The sequence below is a fragment of the Bufo bufo genome, chromosome 1 (assembly GCF_905171765.1).
Source record: "Bufo bufo chromosome 1, aBufBuf1.1, whole genome shotgun sequence".
NCBI classification, from domain to species: Eukaryota; Metazoa; Chordata; class Amphibia; order Anura; family Bufonidae; genus Bufo; species Bufo bufo.
In genome coordinates this window covers 632605328-632625739 of record NC_053389.1, presented here as the reverse complement: position 1 = coordinate 632625739, position 20412 = coordinate 632605328, and positions in this window count along the sequence as shown.

The following is a 20412-nucleotide window of genomic DNA, read 5'->3' as shown; positions in this document are numbered from 1 at the left end:
GTGGTGACCCTTTTCCTTCCCTAGCGGTGAGGCCTAGTGTCTTTCCCCTTCCTCCTTGTTGTCTTTTGGTGTTCTCCCCTACTACATCCGTGACAGTCACCTTGCCACTCATTTTTATCACCATGCTGCTGCTGATGCTGCTTAAAAAGCCTTAAACTGATCACCAGGCCAACAATTTAATTAAGGTTTTGTAATCGATAAACCCAACTTGCATTTGTGGACTGCATCAGTGGCTTAGCTAGAATTGACTGGGCCCCACAGCAAATTTTTGAATGGGGCTCCATCCCACAGTAATTTCTTAGCGACCCCTTCCTTTCATGCCTCCCCCATACATGTGGCTAGTAAAGATCGCTCTCTCAGACCAGGGCCGCCAGCTGTTCCATCAGTTTTATACACTGTCTATAATAACACTGTATATGATTTCATTGTGTAATACTGTTGAGGGGGCCCTGACCAAATCATTTAGTCCTCCTCCTCCTGGATGGGCCCCTTCTGGGTCAGGGCCCCAAAGCTGCAGCTTCCCCTATAGCTACGGCCCTGGTATGCATTACTCTACAGGTGACCGTGATACAGCTCCACAGATTGTTTAGAAAGATGCAGATGGAAACAATCTGTGGCCTTAGTCTTTTATCCAGACTCAGCCATGGTGCCACTATGTGACCTTGCCACTCATTTTTATCACCATGCTGCTGCTGATGCTGCTTAAAAGGCCTTAAACTGATCACCAGTCCCACAATCTAATTAATGTTTCACGCACAAAACCAAAGTAAAAAATCGATTTTATAGGAAAAATTTATTGAAAACGTAAACGATTTTAGGTGCGGGCCTGCTGGTGAGCTGACACTGTAAAACATTATATTCGAGGGCCTGCTGCTGAGCTGACCCTATAAAACATTGGGGGCGAGGGCCTGCTGCTGAGCTGACCCTCTAAAACATTAGGGGCGAGGGCCTGCTGCTGAACTGACCCTCTAAAACATTAGGGGTGAGGGCCTGCTGCTGAACTGACCCTCTAAAACATTATGGGTGAGTGCCTGCTGCTGAGCTGACCCTCTAAAACATTAGGGGCGAGGGCCTGCTACTGAACTGACCCTCTAAAACATTAGGGGCGAGGGCCTGCTGCTGAGCTGGCCCTCTAAATCATTAGGGGCGAGGGCCTGCTGCTGAACTGACCCTCTAAAACATTAGGGGTGAGGGCTGAAAGGATTTGGACCTTTCTGGACCTCTACGACAACCTTGGTTTGAGACACTGACGTCAGGAGAGATGTTTCCCAGTTGCTAATAACAGACACACACATCACTGAGAAACACTCTAATTTTATTATGCTATTGCTTGGCCTCATATAGGCAGCAGAAAAGTTTGCACAACAACAGCATTAAACCAATCATAAAATGATAAACATTGACGCCCATACAGATACTACTGGAACATCCCTTTTTATGGGTATGTAATACGTCACATATAAGAATGTACGCAGTTGTGCCGAATGACCCTGAGTGAATTAGAACATTTGTTCTAATTCTGGGAGATTCCCAGAATCTGTCCTGAGACAGATAAGTGAACCTAAGTCACAGCCGGGGGGGGGGGGGGATATGGATGTGAAGTGCGTAGGTGAGATATTATAACAATTCTGGACATCATAGAGAAGACAACATGGAGTCACATTTGCCTTCAATCCCCTTTTAGAACCAAATTTCTTAGATAATATGGTTCTTACCCTTGCCCTTTTCCCTGTATACCGCCAGATATTTTCTATATCCTCCATGTGAGTTGTCTTCAGGATTTAGGCAGCAGAGTCTCATAAAATGACATATTTGATACTCCTTTCATTATCAGTTTCCGTACACATGGTATGATACATGTTGCAACTATTGCTATTACTATAATAATTATCAGGATAATGATTCCAAACTGCACAAGTGCCTGTTTCCAGGTAGCGAACCAGCCAAAATACTGATCCCAAGGGTTATCGATACCTGAGTTTCTTTTGAGCTCGATTGATAAATCCTCGAGTTTCTTTATTGCCAATGTGACCTTACCATTAGGGCAGGTGTTGTTGGGTATGAACGTGCAGCAGGATGAGGGGTCTGTCAATACCTTACAGACACCACCTCTTTCTGCAAGTATCATATCGAGTACCATGCGGTTTTGAAATGTCATAATGGAATCTGCCTGTAACTGTTCTGCTACACCCTGTAACGCATCCCTGGTGTAGTTTACAAACCTTTGTTGATTATAGTAAATATAGTTGATCCAGTCTACATTTTTGTTGATTGTTATGTGGGGAATTATGGATTCAAATCCTGCTGCCACCTGACCTCTGGCCTTGAATTCATCAAGGACCCCTCTTGGAACCCCGATTGCATCAATATACACGTGTGGGTCGAAGCTACCTTTTGGGAGGGCATGACGGTTGCGTATATGTGTGTTGGAGTCTTTTTCATTTTCAGTGAAGATGTGTATGTTCATGATAGTTTTAGCAAGGGCACATTCACCTTTCCAGGAAACCTCTATCTAGATCTTATCTTTCCATCCCCACAGATCCAATATACATCTCCAATCGAGTATACTTGATTCTGTGTGAGGGAGGTATCTGTTTCACTGTAAGTTGCACAGTATCCTTCAGTGAAATTACCCAGGGATCTTCCTTGATCTCCCCCTCTGTGGCAGGTATAGTTACCAGGATAGATATGTATACCTGCACCAGGGAGGGGAGTTTTTATGAGGAGTGGGTATTTTTGCTTCCATTCTTCACATGCAGACTGGTTACTAGATGAATTTGAGAATAATTGCAAAAAACATTCCTCAACACTGGAGGGCAATATTAAGGGCACAGTACCTAGGTAAGGCTTAGCGGTCCCACATATATAACAATTACTTTTAATTACTGAAGCTGCACTGTACTTCATCCATTCTAACCATAGGTTGGCATCAGAGAACCCAGTTTCTGCTGCAAGAGCCTCCTCATATGTTGGGTCAGATATTGCTCTCATATTGTTAAAAGTTAAGATACGGGGTTTGAGGGGGTTTCTTTGTTTCTGAGGGTATGTCCATTCTTATAGTGGTTGCCGCATCTCGTGGAAGGACTGCACTTCATTATGCTGCATAAACAGAAGGAGTAAGTTGCAACGTGAGTACTGGAGGAATTGTAACAGAAGGTAGTGATTCCACCTTTCTGCGTTATAGCAACTTCAGCTTTGTTATCCTCCGGCAGAGTCATTAGGATTGTCAGTAATCCCACAGTCCAAGTGGACCGTCTGTGCCATCTTCCAGAATTGAGGGAGTGCATCCTGGTGGAGGTCAGAGCTGTCTGCTCCCGTTAGTACCTCACTTTGTCCTTTTTCGAGGTCAGGACTGTCTGTCCCCGTTATTACCTCCTTTTGGGGTGCCTCCTTTAGCAGTTTCACTCTGGTGGCGTGGATACAGGTAGATGCTTCTTCCGTGAGTACTGCTGTGCGGGTCGCGGCTACCACTGTAGTCGGTGGTCCGTAGGTGAAGTCTCCTGTAAATTTTCCTTTCTTTAATTTCTTTATCAGCACGATATCTCCCACTTGGAATGGGTGAGTTGGTTCCTGTGGAAGACTAGGAGACTTACAAGCAACTTTTTTCCTCAATTTCACTTATTAATCAATCTGGTTACATTGGTGTTTGGGTTCTTCCTCAAACATGTGATACACCTTCCCACATAATCTGACACTAACTGTTTAATGCCTGTAATATAGAAGTTCTGTGCTAGCAGCATGTGTGTTGTTTGAATGCTGTTGTGTCCTACTCCATGAAAATGTGCAATGAACAGAGGGGAGCTGTGCTGTGGTATGCATGTTTCCCCCTCTTTGCAGAATAATCCTGTCCTAGGATTCCTCTGCAAAATTGGATAACACCAATTGGCCATTTCATCGTCAGTAGCTGAGGACTAAAGATCCACAAGCATCTGAGTTAACTCAAGTGAAGGATGTACTAATTTCACCATTTGCAATGTGGCCAGGGCCATCAGTGCAGCCTTCTTGGCCTCCGCGTCTGCCAGGGCATTGCCTTGGGACACATGATCTTTACCACCAGTATGCGCCCTGCAGTGGACAATTGCAATCTGTCAGGGAAATCTTATGACTTCTAAAAGTTGTATGACAAGTTGTGAATATGAGATGTGCATACCATCAGCTGCAATGAATAGTCTCCTTTGCCAAATGACCCCGTGGTCCCAGACTACTCCATGTGCGTACCTGCTGTCAGTGTAAATGGTGACTGGCTTGCCTTCATGTAGTATGCATGCTCTCGTGAGTGCAATTAATTCTGCTGCTTGTGCAGATTGGTTTGTGATGGGTCTGGCTTCCAGGACAACATTGGGTAGCATAACAATAGCATATCCTGCATGATAAGTGTTGTCATTTGGTCTGCTGCAGGATCCATCAACAAAAACATCAGGAGCCCCTTCTACTGGTGCAGATTATAAATCAGAGCGGGGTGATGTTTCATGTTGTATGGCATGTATACAATCATGTGCCTCTGTCAAGTGATCCTCAGGTCCTTTAAGTCCTAATAGGGTATTCAAGATAGGTGCTGGACCTGAGGTGTGTGTTGCATATTTGATTTGGAGGGAGGGATTGCTGAGGAGTAGAATCTCCCATCCAGATAGTCTTTGTGCGGACATGTGCTGTGTGTGTATGCCTTTGAGAAGGCCTACTACATCATGTGTGGTGTACAGGATAGTCTCATGTCCCATTGTGAGTGGCGTTGCAAGCTCAGCAATCCTAGCACAGGCTGCAAGAGATCTCAGACAGGCCGGCATTCCTTGGACGGATGCCAGAACCACCATGGTTTTACAATTTTGTCGAGCATATACGTGGAATGTGAGTTTGTAGTCAGGGAGGCCCAAACCTGGACTTGTCATTAAAGAACATTTCAAATAATCAAATGCATTAAACATTTCCTCAGACCACCTGATGAGATCTGGCATGTCTGCCAGAGTGGCTTGTCTCATTACATTGTCATAGTAGGAGCAATCAGGAATCCATTGTCTGCAGTAGTTTATCATACCAAGGAAAGATAACATTTCTTTCCTGATGTGCGGGGTGACCACGCCCGCATCAGACTGGACTCTTTCTGTGCTGATTCTCCTTTCTCCCTTTGTGAGAACAAAGCTCAAGTATTCAACTTGCTTTCTACACCATTGCATTTTCTTGTGTGACACCTTGTGTCCACATTCAGACAACCATTTCAACAAAGATAAACCATCTGTTACATTGGCCTCCTCTGACATACTACACAATAACAAATAATCCACGTATTGCAAGAGCACAGAACCCTGGGGGGCATGCCAGTGTTTTAAACTGGCTTGGAGGACAATGCTGTACACTACAGGTGAATCAGCATATCCCTGGTGCATCCTGCACCAGGTGAGTTGACGACCCTCAAAGGAAAAAACAAAAAGAGAGTCTGGTCCACTTATCAACCGGGATAGAGAAGAAAGCATTTTTCAAGTCTATCTCTCTGAATCAGACAGCTTCTGCAGTAGATGGCTGAGAGCAACTGAGAAATGTGTCGGCTGTCTCTGTTTACTCACGTGTTGGCTCCTGAGCTTTTGTAACTATGTGTGGGGGTCTGTATCTTCCTGATCTCAAAGCATCCCGCTGCCTCCTTCTCATATAAATGTTTCTCAAAGTCTTGTATTTTGTCTGAGATCCATGAGAAAACGCGCTGCTTTACAATCAACATGAGATTAGGAAGGGGAATTTGGCTGTCAGTATTTGCAGCCTTCAGTCCCTGGTTGGGAGGGGGAAACTCACACTTAGATTTTCCTCCACCCACAGTAAGAAAAATGCATCAAATGACAGAGTGATAATATTACAGTGAGATATGTTCTTACACTTACCACCAGAACAATAGCTCTCACACAAACAGATTAATCTTAAGACTCTATGTATCTTATACTCTAAATATAGGTATGCGTCAAACCAAGGTAGGTCAGTCTCCCAGAGTTCTCTTACATGTACTGCTGGTACAAAAAATATCTTTGTCGACAGTTAGATAAAGTAAATAGATCTCCCGGAGAATCTATGGTGTGTCCCCTGAGACAAAACAACTTACGGAATGGATCCTAAGATCCTATGATGTGTCCCTGGCACAAAACAAATCTCCCGGAGATTTTTTTCTGTGCGTGGCACTCCAAGTGCCGGCCTTATTCATGAAGTGGTTGGTCCTGAAGTGGTTAAAATTGTAATGAAATGTATCAATAGACATCTCAGACACTTTCTTTTCTTGTGACAGCTCTTGGCTGGGGTACATTTCATCCATATGTTGATCCCAAGAAATGATGCACGCTGCCAAAAACCTGTCGCATTTTGTCACAGCCGTGCCTCTTTTTCTAGATAATTTTATAAAATTGTTGGCTAAGGTGTAAAAAGTGTCTAAAGCATATATTTACCACATAACATTATCTAGAATTCTTGTGCATTCTGCTTACTACATATACCTCTTAAAACCCTCATACACATTAGGGTACGGTCTGTCATTTTCGGTGAGACTGGCTGGCAATGATTCTCCCTGGACAGATGATGCCCAATCTTTTTGTTATTCTTGTTAGAAACCATCACCATAGATGTCTGGCAGTGGTTTGAAAGTGTTCCCAGTTCACATCTCTATATCTTTGGGAAACATCGGATTATGTAGGCTGATTACAGGTAAATTGGGCCTACTATTCGTGTTCCTGACGCTGCACACCGAACGCCAATTTTTTGTCCGTGAAGTGTTTCATTAGTCAATCAGGGATTTTCAGCTGACCAGTACCTCATATTCTGGGAATTTACATGACCTGATAAATTATACTAAGCTTCGGTCGTCATGAAGTACAGCAATGGGTCCGAATTTCTGTCAGCAATCATAGCAACCAAGTCCAGTAATTCACTCCTTTAGCTATGTCAGACTCTTTCAGTTCCTGCACACATAGTATTCGGTAGTTTCAGGTTCAGAGATTTCAGCACTCGCTGACACGTCGTTTGTGATACACCAACTTGTGACAGTCTCTGAGTTGATTTTTGGGGGCTACATGCAATCCGCTGCTGAATTTCATGCACAACTTCAGCCGTTCTGATTGATGGAGGCTTCGGTTTCTTCATGTTTGCTGCAACAGAGTCAGTTTGATGCTATTTCCCAAACAGACTTTGAATACAACATTTAGCTGGTGGTTTTGTTCTTGGGTACTTTTTGGCAAAGATATCTTGCATTTCCTTAATTGATCTGCTTTGCACATATTCTTAAAGGAGATATGTCATGAAAAAAATATTCTAAATTTTTCAAATCAGCACCTGGATCTGAATAATTTTGTAATGGCATGTAATTAAAATGTTGTATAGCCACGGAGTTATTCAATAAAATATATCTGGATAGCGCCACCTGCTGTTTGTTGTTTTCCTTATTTTTTTGTCTGTCGTACTGAGCTGGTCGAACGTGCTCAGTTTAAAACTTCAGCTGTCACCAGCTATATGTTCTGTTAGAACCTGTGGCAGTTACAGGGAGAGAACTGCAGCAAGAAAGGACACAACCCCTGAGCTGCCAGGCTGAAGATAATCTAGCAGAGCAATTATAGCAATGAATGTGGAGATCTCTGGTTCCATGTCAGGTACAGAGCTGGTTCTAGTTTTGTTAGAAAGGTATTGTCATGTACTATATGATGCACGATTTTCATTTTTCACATCAATCATGGCATAAACCCTTTAATAAAAACCTGATCCAGTTCTGGACCACAGACTAGACTGAAGGCTTACCTTCCAATATGACAATGACACTAAGCACACAGCCAAGACAACACAGGAGTGGCTCAGAGACAATTAAAGGGATTCTGTCACCAAGATTTGTGCTATAGAGCTGCGGACATGCACGGCTAGATCGCCGCTAGCATGTCCGCAATATACCGGTCCTATAGGGCTGTGTGCTTTTATTGTGCTTAAAAAAGGATTTTATAGATATGTAAATGAGTCTTGTATGTGTCCAAGGGGCTGTATGAACCTTCCTGGAGCCCAGCCGTGCCCAGCCACGCCCGCCTGTGAAGGAGCCCAGCACCGCCTACGTCCTCCGAATCTCCTCCTTTCATCAATGATGGATTGCCGTAATCTCGCGATGCGCAGTTCTTTCCCTGAGGCTGATGCCAGCACAGTGAAGGAACACTATACCGGCACTGCGCATGCGCAAGCTCGCGCATCGCGAGATTACGGCAATCTATCAGTGATGAAAGGAGGAGATTCGGAGGACATAGGCGGTGCTGGGCTCCTTCACAGGCGGGCGTGGCTGGGCTCCAGGAAGGTTAGTACAGCCCCTTGGACAAATACAAGACTCATTTACATATATCTAAAATAATTTTTTAAGCACAATAATAGCATACAGCTTTATGGGACAGGTATATTGCGGACATGCTAGCGGCGATCTAGCCGTGCATGTCCGCAGCTCTATAGCACAAATCTTGGTGACAGAATCCTTTTAAGAATGCCATTGAGTGCCCCAGCCAGAGCCCTAACTTCAACCCAATCAAACATCTCTGGAGAGACCTGAAAATGGTTGTCCATCGACAGTTCCCATCCAACCTGACAGAGCTTGAGAGGATCTACAGAGAATAGCAATAATCCCCAAATCCAGGTGTGCAAACCTCGTGGCATCATACCCAAGAAGACTAGAGGCTGTAATCTCTGATAAAGATGCTCCAATTAAATACTGAGTAAGTGTTCATTCACACGTCCGTATGTGTTTTGCGGATCCGCAAAACATGGACACTGGCAATGTGCGTTCTGCATTTTGTGGACCGCACAAAGCCGACACACTCATAGAAAATGCCTTTTCTTGTCCGCAATTGCGAACAAGAATAGGACATGTTTTATTTATTTTTTCAGAACGGAAGTGCAGATCCGCAAATGCGGATGCGGACAGCACATTCCGGCCCCATTGAAAATGAATGGGTCCGCACCTGTTCCGCAAAATTGCAGAATGGATGCAGACCCATTTTGCGGACGTGTGAATGTACCCTAAACGGTCTGAGTACTTAAGTCAGTGCAAGATTTCAGTTTTTCCTTTTTAAATAAATTAGCATGGTCATTATGGGGCATTTAGTGCAGAGTGATGGGACAAATACTTGATCCATGTTTCATCCCATTGTTATTTTATTGCTGCTGTGATGGGAAGATGTTATCTGTTAGTATAATAGCATATAAGTAGAATTAGGATACCAGTTCTATTGTTCTCTTCATAGGCCTAGATAAATATGTCCACACAAGAGCATTGCACTCATCAGTGTGCAGTGTTGGACTGGGGTACCTAGGGACCACCAGTAAAATCTATTTTGGGGGCCCACCGTACGGATACATTTAAATATAATAAATAATCTAACAAGTTTTTTATATGAACATAAGCTGGTTGAGGTGTTGTACATTGAATATATGTATGTAGTGTACTAAATCTAATGTTATATGTGCCACTTGTGCAGGGGGTGGGAGACTAGGGGCCCACCTTGCTCAGGGGCCCACCGGGGGATTCCCCTGTACCCCTGTGGGCCAGTCCGAGCCTGTCAGTGTGTGACTCTCTACCTGAGTCACTCATCCTCCTTCCCAATCAGGCAGCGGTGAATGGTCTGACTGAGAAATTCAAGCTAGGCTGTTTGCTGTGCTAATAGTCCAAACAAAGTGTTAAAGAGCTAAGACAAGAAATAGAAAATATGAAGTGACTTAAAAAATATTATATCCAGAAAATATCCACCCATTTTTTGCAAAACAAAATGACGTAGGCTGTTAATATGTGATTAAAAAATGTTTTGATCGTAGTGTCCCTTTTTACTAAAGAAGTAATATACGGCATGATAACTAAAGGTGCTGAAATGTAATATTGTGTTGCTGTAGTGAACACTCGTTGAATTAAAGGGCCCCACGCTGCATATTTTTTACAGCACACACTAGCCAGTTATTTCACTTTTTAAGATAAACTTTCTTCACTTGAGAGTTCAGTTAAGGTTCTGTTTTGCTACCTAATGTAATTGCATTGGACAGAAGCCAAATCTGATATAGTAAAAGCGTGCACACATACATTTTCCACACCGTTTGCCACGTTCCTATTTATAATTAAATATATCCAGCTAACGGCTGTATAAAGGAGCACTGTTACTCATATTAGTGCAGAATTACTATAACGGCTGCAAATTGAGGATTTTACTAAGTCATAACGTAAAGTCATGATTTTATGAAAGACACGGAGGCGAGTATTTGCTTAACTCTTTCTTTACTGTACATTTAGCAGCAAAGATAACTGAAGAAAAAATATCAGTGTAACCATGGCAATAACTCCACCCCCATAGCCCCTATATAAGGCGCATCACCACATGAACACTTCCTCTTTCTTTGTGGATCTCAACCGACGAAAACCTTGAACTTAGAACGGTCAACAAACAGCCCGAACTTCGACTGCGAACAACAACAGTGGATTGCAGCAAGGCGAACACCTGGAAGCAGCAGACAGGGGCGATCAACCTGGAGAAAAAATGAGACATCATGGTAATATGGATACTAAGTATCCGAGTGTGGCAAAACTAGACCCGGACTCATTCCCTGCGAAAAACAATAAAGCATTCAATAAATAAATAAATACAAATAAATAACATTCTAAAAGATCACAAGACCCCACAGACCAGATGGGTGGGTATAAAACAAAGGGTGGGAAATACTCGCCTCCGTGTCTTTCATAAAATCATGACTTTACGTCATGACTTAGTAAAATCCTCAATTTTATATCAAGACACGGAGGCTCATATTTGCAAGTTTAAAGCTGAGCAATGACTGAGGTAAAAACATGCGGATCAGGTCTGAAATAGAATTCCCGAAAGGTAGAGACTCGGGACCAATCTGCCAGCTTCATGACATCCTCCAAACGGGCTCCGGCCACCGACATTGAGGTAGCCGCTGCCCCACGTACCGAATGCGCGGTAAATATGGAAGTGTCAATCCCAGAGAGAGAAAGAATCCACTTCACCCACCGGGAAAGCGTAACGCTGGTTACCGGAGCAAAAGGGCGCCGAAAAGAAATTAACAATTGAGGGGAAATTCCAGAGCGAAGAGAAAGGGTGAGAGACTCGTACTCCTTTAAGCATGCAACGGGGCACAGTTGCAGAGAAGAGGGAAAAGACGGAAAAGTAACCGACTTAATACCCGTTTTCGTGCGACGAGATATGTTGAACATAACGCCCTGTGGAGTAAAGTAACGCGCGTCAATGTCCAAAGCTCGGACATCCGAGACGCGCTTACAAGCCACCAAACAAAGAAGGGTCACTAACTTGGCTGACAGTTGTCGCAGAGACAGTAAAGAGTTGAGAGGCCAATCCTCCAAGAAACGGAGGACCGCAGCGACATCCCAAGTGGTAGAGAAACGAGGTCTAGGAGGACGCGACAGGCGAGATCCCCGCAACAATCTACAAACCAAAGGGTGTTGGCCGGCGGGGCAACCATCAAAACCGGAATGTCTGGAGGAAATAGCGGAGCGGTACACGTTTAATGTACGGTAAGCTTTACCTGCCTCGAAGAGTGAAGTGAGGAATTGAAGAATAGCGGCTACAGGGGCTTGCAGGGAATCCAAGCCCCGTGAATCGCACCAACGAACCCAGACGTCCCACGCAGACTGATAGGCTCGTCTAGTGCCTGGAGCCCAAGCTGACTCCAACAGCTGCCTGGTTGCTGCCGAAAACTGCAAGGAATCCCAGGAACCCCTGACACTCGGCAAGCTAGAAGTCGTAAGGATCCGTCTAACAGGAGTGGATGGTGGCCACCGTAAGGGTCGAGTAGCAGTTGAGGAAAAAACGGCAGAAGTCGAGGTATCTCCGTGAGAAGATTCAGTAACTGTGGAAACCACGACTGTGTCTGCCAAAAGGGAACCAACAGTACTAACTGCGCGTGTTGGCGGCGAACCTGAGCGAGTACACGAGGAATGAGTGCGAATGGGGGAAAAGCATAGTTGAGAGAGTTGCTCCAGTTCTGGAGGAAGGCATCTACGGCTTCCGCATGCGGATCCGGTCGCCAACTGAAGTACCTGGGTAGCTGAGCGTTCAGGCGTGACGCAAACAAATCGATGCAAAATGGGCCCCAGAGAGATACAATATCTCGGAAGACCCTCGGATCCAACCTCCAGTCGCTGGAGTCCGAAATGTAACGCGAACTCCAGTCGGCTAAGGTGTTGTGAAGGCCTGGAATGTATTCCGCCACCACCGAAATTCTGTTGGAAAGACAAAACTCCCAAAAGTCTTTGGCCAGACAAGACAAAACCCTGGACCGAGTTCCCCCTAGGCAGTTCATGTATCAGACAGCAGAGACATTGTCCATACGCAGGCGAATACACGCCCGAACTGAATCCTGAGCGAAACTGCGGATCGCAAAGGAACCCGCTAAGAGCTCGAGGGCATTGATGTGAAGCCGAGACTCCTCGGGAGACCACGCTCCACCCGTGGAGACTCCCTGACAGTGTGCTCCCCACCCCATCAGACTGGCGTCGGACTCGATAACCATATCTGGATGCGGGCCGAAAATAGCCCGGCCGTTCCATACTGACAAATTGTGTATCCACCAAATCAACTCGTCTCTGGTCTCCGAATCTAAGACCAGAGTATCTGAGTATGAGGCTCCCGCTCTCAGGTGAGCAATTTTCAGTCTCTGTAGAGCACGATAATGGAGGGGAGCTGGGAATATCGCCTGAATGGAAGAAGTGAGAAGACCGATCAGGCGAGCCAGGTGTCGGAGGGATATCTGTGGGAGCAATAAAGCATGACGAATCTCTTTGCGGATTGACTTGACTTTGGCTAAGGGAAGACTGAGGGATTGATCCAAAGAGTTTATGGCAAAACCCAGGAACTCTACCGTGGTGGCTGGTATGAGGCACGACTTCTCCACATTGAGAATGAAACCTAGCCCTTGAAGAAGGGATTTGGCCATCTCCAAATGATCTAACAGAAGGGAAGGATTCTGGGCCATGATCAGGATGTCGTCTAAATAGATGATTAGACGCACACCTCTCGCTCTGAGCCAAGCCACTACCGGTTTCAAGAGTTTTGTAAAACACCACGGAGTGGAGGATAGGCCAAACGGGAGGCAAGTAAACCTCCATGTCCGACCGTTCCATAAAAACTGAAGGAGATTTCGGGACGAGGGAGCTATCGGAACCGTAAGGTACGCATCCTTCAGATCCAACTTGACGAACCAGTCTCCTGGAAGAAGTATATCTCTTAGAAGATGGATGCCCTCCATTTTGAAATGTCTGTAACGAACGAAGACATTCTAATGTTTGAGATTTATGACCGGTCGGAACTGGCCACCTTTCTTCTGTACCAAAAAGATGCTGCTCAGCACCCCTAAGTGAGGATCGGGAGACAACTCTATAGCTCCTTTGAATAGAAGGGACGAAAGTTCTGCATGTAAGAGCGTTTGGTTTGAGACTGGACCCCAAGGAATAGTGGGAAGGTTCGTTGGGGTGGATACCAGTTCAATGGTAAAACCCCGGACCGTAGAGAGAACCCATTGGTCTGAGGTGATCTTTGACCACACATGGGAAAAGAGACGGATCCTTCCCCCAACCCGTTGGGGAATCAGAGACGACACACACGGACGACTTACCATATGGGCGTCTAGACCCAGAAGCGCCTCGGAACCCCCTGAACCGAGAAGGACCTCCGCGGGACGGGAAGAAGGTAGGTTGGTACTTGGAATCCTGCAGTGATTGGCGGTAATTGAAGGAGCCACGGCCCGTGCCTCTGGGCTGGAAGTTGGTTCGGCCGGACAGTCGGCTCCTAGGATTGCCGGCCCTGGAGGAAAAACGCGTCTGGAAAACGCGGCGCATGGAGCTCTGTGCTTTATCAAGGGCCGTAAAGGCCCCAACATATTTTCCCAATTCTTTTATGAATGGGTCCCCAAAGAGGAGACCTTGGGCCTCTTTTCCAGATTCTGACAAAGATAAATTGGCCAATTTCGGCTCAATTTTCATTAAAATGGCCTTTCTTCTTTCAATGGCAATAGAAGTATTTATATTGCCAGTCAGACAAATAGCCCTTTGGGCCCAACCACTGAGGGTCTCAGGGTCAACCTGTGTGCCTGCTGCTTTAGCACTTTCAGCGAGATCAAAATTTTTTGCCAATGGCCCGGTCAAATCAAGCAGCTTGTCTTGGCAAGCTTTCAATGCCGAGTCCAACCCCTTGCGCGGGTTGAACCCCGTTTTGGCCAGAAACTGAACCACTTTAGGGTCCACGCTGGGGGTCTCGCATATTTTGTGCGGAATCAGAGGCCGCGGACATTCCGCCCGTAATTTACTGCGAGCCTCTTTGGATAGGGGAGTACGGATCCTTGCTTCCAGATACTGAGCCACGTGAGTGGCGGGAAGCCATTCAGAGGACCTCGGATGGTGCAATTGGTCGGGGTCGAACAGAGGGTCCCCCATGGGATCCAGGATTGCATCTTTGTCAGACACTAAAGGGTCAATACCTGTTCCCGTTGCATTAGACGGGTCATCCTCAATAGCAGGATCAACTGCCACATCAATTAAATCATCCTCCCCAGACTGGTGGGGGTAATCATCATAAGCCTCCTCAACAGACTCTGCGTCTGAATCAGAAACGGGCTCCGGTTGAGACCGAGCGGTTTTCCAAGATCGCACCCTTTCTACCGGGCGCGGGTTAGCTCTTTTGCGCGACTTAAACGCGCATTCATTAGATGGGACAGAACCCACATTCGCATTTGTTCTGGAGGCAGGAGGGGGCATGTCAGTGACAGATTGAGCCCTCAGGGCCTGGGAGATAGATTGAGATAAGGACACTGTCACTGAGCCCATAGCAGCTACTATAGCATCAGAGATAGACTGCTGTAAATTAGCAGCCTGTGACTCCTGAGCAGAGGGTTCATTAACCCTATGGGGAGGGACTGGTGACACATGACCAGAGTGCCTCACCTGAATAGAGCTGGCCGGGGACACAGGGACGTTAGACATGATAGAATAAAACTACCTGGAGGAGTAAGTCACCCCTACAGATAGAAAAATGACGGCGCTGAAAGAAGTACTGTACTGTAGTATCCGGAGAGACGAACTGATAGGAACGGAGCCGCAGCGATGAAGAGCAGTGATGAGACTCCTCCCCTTCACCAGAACCTCCAATGAGGTGAACGGAGACAAACGACGGCGGCCGAGAATCTCGCTCAGTATCGCGAGATCTCGGCGCCTGAAGAGAACTGCGCCGCAAAAGCCCGGGAAAACGGAGCGGGAACAAGGACCAAGGTAATGAAGAAGGAGGGGGGGGAAAGGGAAGAATGGGAACAGTAAAATGGCCGAGACACCCCTAAGGGAACAACCGCCTAAACCGGAATGCCTGAATGGGGAAAAAGACCTAACACTGCGCCGCTAGCGCAAATAGACAGAGATAAGAGATAACAGCTAAACGATTAACCCCTGAAGGAAGGGGAAGAAATATATATATATAAAGGATAGAGAGAAAAAATAAAGGAAGACAAGTCTTCCGGCACGGGACTAGGATAGAAATAAAGCGTATCTAAAGAATATTAATAAAATATAAGAACAAAGAAGTATAGATATATATATATATATATATATATATATATATAAAATCCCAAATATTGCAGCAGCACAGTCAGACGTTGTGCACTGGGTGCAATTCCTCACAGAGGCCGGCCCCTCCTCCAAGATATATACTTAACAAAATATTGAGGCAGCACTTCCAGCTTTAAGGTGACAGGGTGAAGACCCCAATAGACTTTAATCCGGCAACGTTTCGGCCTGCTCAATGAGGCCTTTATCAAGCTACATAACAGTGTATACAACCAGGTATATATACCCACAATCCAATACAAAATAATTACAATCAGTGATTACACATGTCATCAATCAAGTCACATGATCTCCAACTCCATCATCACGTGACTTTTGTGCATAGTAAACATTTGTAAAAAAGTCATACAAAGATATAAAAAATACAAAATAGTGATCATCCTTGCTTACAGTAGATATGTGCATTTCAATCAATATATGTACGTACATCCATTTTAAAAAAAGAGTTTATGTCCCCTGCATACATAACCCCAAGATGTACATAGAGTGCATAAGTGCTCCGTGCATAAAGAGTTAAAATCTTTTATTTGTGATGCAGCTGCATCAAATCTAAACTTAAAATCAACCTGTTGGAGCTCACCATTCATGGACCCATAGAACAGACCGGCGTTGGCGTCCCTCAGTCTGCAGCGCGCATGCTCCGGGTCAGACGTCACTGGTCCCGCCCCCTACGTCGCCGCGCTCCTACGTGCCAACTCCATGGACCGCAGCGTCATCCAATGGAGCGCATCGCAGGACCAACAGCAACGAGGGGAGGAGGGCCAGGTCATGTGACACAGAAATACGTCACGCTACATCAGAGGGCGTGTTCACGCTCCGGGTCAGACGTCACTGGTCCCGCCCCCCACACTGCCGCGCCCCTATGTGCCTACTCCATGGACCACAACGTCATCCAATGGAGCGCATCACATGGACAACAGCATAGGAGGGAGAAGGGCCAGGTCATGTAACACGGCGTAAACACCTCGCCGCCCCAGAAGGCGTGTTCAGTGTTCAAGGAGATCTGAAAAATCTCAAAGCGGACAATCGCGGAGGTGCCTGTAGTGACAGTGCGCAACCTTGCATGCTACAACAAATCTACAACCTCAGCGTATAAAGGGCGGACGGGGTGGAAAAAATGAAATCGACCCCCAACCAGAGGCGATCCCATCTCTTCCACCGGGTCCCCAACTATCAAAATCATTATATGTGCAATTACAATGGGACAAACCCTTCCCATCTATCTGCACCGCGAACTCTGACATCAGTATATAACCACTCGCTATCCGGCTTGTGGCAAGTGAATATTGTATATCAACTCATGTAGTTCGCTAGTTGTAAAATAATTTATAGAGGTCAATAGACACATTGCGCATCAAGTCGCCCACTTGGACACACATCCGCCACCGTCCATCTAATCTCCTCTCTATGGTCACTTCATTCACCGGCGTGTTCAAGGGTCCATAGGCGGCTCCATGTAATGAAACAGATAAAGGGTCATTGGGCTCATCTACAGATTTATCTGAAATAGATGAAAAAATGTATCAACTTTTGTTCAAGAAAGAGTGTACACTGTTACATATCCCCCACATCAAAACAAAATGGAAGAGGACCCCCACGTCCAGCATGCTGACTGCACATCTACTATCCACATAGTTCCCATCTACATTCTGCATTGAGGCCATCAGGCTTCAATGTATGTAACCTGTGTATCCACATAATCTCACGTTGTTTAAGAAGCTTTTCCCTGTTACCTCCCCGTTTCAGTGGTGGGATATGATCTATCACCCTGAATTTGAGGTCCTTCTCCCTGTGTCCAGCTTCAATAAAATGCTTGGGCACAGGAAGATCTTTCCTCTTTTGGCGAATGGAATATCTGTGATAGTTCATCCTGGTCTTAACATCACATATGGTCTCCCCTACATAAAGGAGATTGCAGGGGCAAGACAAGAGATAGACCACATATGAGCTATCACAGGTCAGAAAGTGCCGTATGTCAAACTGCGTATTTAATACTGGGTGTGTGAATCTCTCCCCTTTAAGCATATAGCTGCAGTTAACACAGCTCAAACACGGATAACATCCGTATTTTTTGCGACCTATATACGTCTGGACTTTAGCCTTATCACCAACCACCTCAGCTCTGACTAACTTGTCCCTCAGGTTATCTGCTCTCCTATATGACATTAGAGGGGGTACCGTGAATTCTTTCACTTTACCAAAGTTGCTGCTTAATATGGGCCAGTGTTTTTTAACGGCACCTGCTATTTTGTAACTGCCTTCAGTGTATGTCGAAATGAATGGCACCCTCGCCTGCTTGCTTACTTCCTTCGGACTCTCTGTTTTCAATTCATTCAATTGTCTATGAACCAGTCTTCTGGGGTACCCTCTATTGATGAACTTATCTGCCATCTCAGACAGTCTCTTAGTTCGTACCTGTGAGTCTTTTACTATACGTTGCACACGGAGGAACTGGCTCCGTGGCAATGTCTTAACCATAGACCGCGGATGACAACTCTCAAACCTCAATAGTTTGTTACAGTCCGTCGGCTTGGTAAACAAATCGGTTATGAGTACAGTATCATGCTTCATAACCATGGTGTCCAGAAATTGAACCTGCTCGGTGGAGTACGTGAGAGTGAACTGGATCTCAGGATCCATTTCATTTAGAAATCCATGAAAACTAGCCAACTCATTCTCAGTGCCGTCCCAGATGACAAAAACATCGTCTATGTATCTCCACCACCCCCGCACATGGCTGAAGTGGTGGGACACATAGACGTGTTCAGCCTCCAGGCCCGACATGAAAATGTTGGCGTAAGTCGGCGCCATATTTCAACCCATTGCGGTTCCCCGCTGTTGAAGGTAGTAGCCATCTTGGAACGCAAAGTAATTATATCTCAGTACTACACCGAGCAGGTCCAAAATGAACTCCTGTGAAGCTGGACACAGGGAGAAGGACCTCAAATTCAGGGTGATAGATCATATCCCACCACTGAAAAGGGGAGGTAACAGGGAAAAGCTTCTTAAACAACGTGAGATTATGTGGATACACAGGTTACATACATTGAAGCCTGATGGCCTCAATGCAGAATGTAGATGGGAACTATGTGGATAGTAGATGTGCAGTCAGCATGCCGGACGTGGGGGTCCTCTTCCATTTTGTTTTGATGTGGGGGATATGTAACAGTGTACACTCTTTCTTGAACAAAAGTTGATACATTTTTTCATCTATTTCAGATAAATCTGTAGATGAGCCCAATGACCCTTTATCTGTTTCATTACATGGAGCCGCCTATGGACCCTTGAACACGCCGGTGAATGAAGTGACCATAGAGAGGAGATTAGATGGACGGTGGCGGATGTGTGTCCAAGTGGGCGACTTGATGCGCAATGTGTCTATTGACCTCTATAAATTATTTTACAACTAGCGAACTACATGAGTTGATATACAATATTCACTTACCACAAGCCGGATAGCGAGTGGTTATATACTGATGTCAGAGTTCGCGGTGCAGATAGATGGGAAGGGTTTGTCCCATTGTAATTGCACATATAATGATTTTGATAGTTGGGGACCCGGTGGAAGAGATGGGATCGCCTCTGGTTGGGGGTCGATTTCATTTTTTCCACCCCGTCCGCCCTTTATACGCTGAGGTTGTAGATTTGTTGTAGCATGCAAGGTTGCGCACTGTCACTACAGGCACCTCCGCGATTGTCCGCTTTGAGATTTTTCAGATCTCCTTGAACACTGAACACGCCTTCTGGGGCGGCGAGGTGTTTACGCCGTGTCACATGACCTGGCCCTTCTCCCTCCTATGCTGTTGTCCCTGTGATGCGCTCCATTGGATGACGTTGTGGTCCATGGAGTAGGCACATAGGGGCGCGGCAGTGTGGGGGGCGGGACCAGTGACGTCTGACCCGGAGCGTGAACACGCCCTCTGATGTAGCGTGACGTATTTCTGTGTCACATGACCTGGCCCTCCTCCCCTCGTTGCTGTTGGTCCTGCGATGCGCTCCATTGGATGACGCTGCGGTCCATGGAGTTGACACGTAGGAGCGCGGCGACGTAGGGGGCGGGACCAGTGACGTCTGACCCGGAGCATGCGCGCTGCAGACTGAGGGACGCCAACGCCGGTCTGTTCTATGGGTCCATGAATGGTGAGCTCCAACAGGTTGATTTTAAGTTTAGATTTGATGCAGCTGCATCACAAATAAAAGATTTTAACTCTTTATGCACGGAGCACTTATGCACTCTATGTACATCTTGGGGTTATGTATGCAGGGGACATAAACTCTTTTTTTAAAATGGATGTACGTACATATATTGATTGAAATGCACATATCTACTGTAAGCAAGGATGATCACTATTTTGTATTTTTTATATCTTTGTATGACTTTTTTACAAATGTTTACTATGCACAAAAGTCACGTGATGATGGAGTTGGAGATCATGTGACTTGATTGATGACATGTGTAATCACTGATTGTAATTATTTTGTATTGGATTGTGGGTATATATACCTGGTTGTATACACTGTTATGTAGCTTGATAAAGGCCTCATTGAGCAGGCCGAAACGTTGCCGGATTAAAGTCTATTGGGGTCTTCACCCTGTCACCTTAAAGCTGGAAGTGCTGCCTCAATATTTTGTTAAGTATATATATATATATATATATATATATATATAAAATCCAGTAAATGAAACAGAATGTAAAATCATCCACTTATCTGAGCTGGAGCAGCAAAGAAAGAGGAAGTGTTCATGTGGTGATGCGCCTTATATAGGGGCTATGGGGGTGGAGTTATTGCCATGG